This window comes from Tachypleus tridentatus, chromosome 4, assembly GCF_004210375.1.
Source record: "Tachypleus tridentatus isolate NWPU-2018 chromosome 4, ASM421037v1, whole genome shotgun sequence".
Classification (NCBI taxonomy): domain Eukaryota; kingdom Metazoa; phylum Arthropoda; class Merostomata; order Xiphosura; family Limulidae; genus Tachypleus; species Tachypleus tridentatus.
In genome coordinates this window covers 7,168,851-7,170,825 of record NC_134828.1, presented here as the reverse complement: position 1 = coordinate 7,170,825, position 1,975 = coordinate 7,168,851, and positions in this window count along the sequence as shown.

Genomic DNA, 1,975 nt, shown 5'->3' with positions numbered 1-1,975 from the left:
AGTGTTTTCTGTTTTACAATATAAATATACCTACTGCTCTGTGTCTCTTGTATTTTAGTTGTATCTGCTCTGTGTCTCTTGTATTTCACATGTACCTGTTCTGTGTCTCTTGTATTTTAGTTGTATCTGCTCTGTGTCTCTTGTATTTCACATGTACCTGCACTGTGTCTCTTGTATTTCATTCCTACCAGTTATGCTGTTTTTTGTTGGTCTTTCTGGTACTTGTTAGTAAATCTTTGTTTATATATTTTGTAATATTTGTGTCTTACAGATGAGTTATTAATAAATCAGTCATCACATGATTATAGCTAAAACTGTGCCTTATAGTAACAGCAATGAATTATTAGTGTTACTTGTATTATGTATATAATTCCACTCAGGATTGTCAGTAATTTAATGCCAGTTTCTTTATGTTACTATCAGTCCTTGTAACTGTTGTTATTAGGGTTAAAGTGATTTCCGTATCTGTGTAATTTGTATTTCACTTAAAATATATCATAATTCTTTAGTCTTAAAACATCTAAAATGCTATAAAATGTTCTTAAATTATGATGGAATACTGGAGACAGAGGGTTTATATGGAGATGCCAAAGAACTTCCAGAATTCATGTTAACGTATGCAGACACTTTTCATAACTTATATATGTCCAGTACATAAGGAATATATTTACTACAACATATGTATTGTATTAAGGAACTTTTTTTAAAGGAAATTGCAGTTACTTGGACATTGTTTACTGAGTTTCATGTATTACTGAGCTAACTGGAAAACTGAATAAATCATAGATATTTGGAAATGAATTTTGTTTGACTTCAAATGTGGTCATTAAGTTAAGCACCATATCTGTTCGGGTGTGGAAAACTATAAGAACATCTAAACAGGTTGAATAGCTTGATTTATTAGTATAATACATTTTATATGAAAACAGTTCACCACTAACCCATCTTTTTGCAATTAAATGTGAGTGTGCCATGTACTTTTCACAATGTTCAGGAATTCTTGAACGTTTATCCATAACAGTACAGTACAGTTCCATGTTCGAGATTGTGATATTAAAGCCACAATTTTCATTTTCTATTATTGTGATTAATGTAAGCATTTCTTTATTTACACTGTTTTAATAAGTTACAACTCACTACTGACTTCCTCCTGTTTTTTAGTTACAATACTGTAAACAACAACTCACTACTGACTTCTGTTTCTAGTTACACTATTGCAAAACAAGTAAGGACTCACCACTGATCTTCTTCTCTCCTGTTTTTTAGCTACAGTATTATAAAGAACAAGTTACAACAACTCGCTACTGACTTCCTCCTGTTTTTCAAGTTAAACAATTGTGAACAATAAGTTACAACTCACTACTGACTTCTGTTTTAGTTACACTATTGTAAACAAGTTACAACAACTCACTACTGACTCCTCCTGTTTTTGTTACATTATTGTAAATAACAATTTACACTCAACTCATAGTTGTGATTTACCTCGTGTTTTAGTTACACTATTGTAAACAAGTTACAACAACTCACTAGTGACTTCCTCCTGTTTTTAGGTACAGTATTGTAAACATAAGTTTAAAACAACTCTGCTAGTGATTTCTTTGTGTATTTAGGTTATTAATCTATTCTAAACAACATAAGTTACACAAATTTATAATGATTTCCTCCTGTTTCACAAGTTACATCGATTCTAAACAACAACATAAGTTACAAAAAACTCGCTAGTGACTTTCTCCTGTTTTAGTTGCAATCTATTTTAAACAAAAATATACAACAACTCACTCACTGACTTCCTCCTCTGTTTTTTAGTTACGCTATTGAAAACAACTGTTACAAAAAAACTCACTACTGACTTCTCCTGTTTTAGTTAACTATTGTAAAAAACAAGTTACAACAACTCACTACTGATTTCCTCCTGTTTTTTAGGTACACTATTGTAAACAAGTTACAACAACTGACTACTGACTTGTTCTGTTTT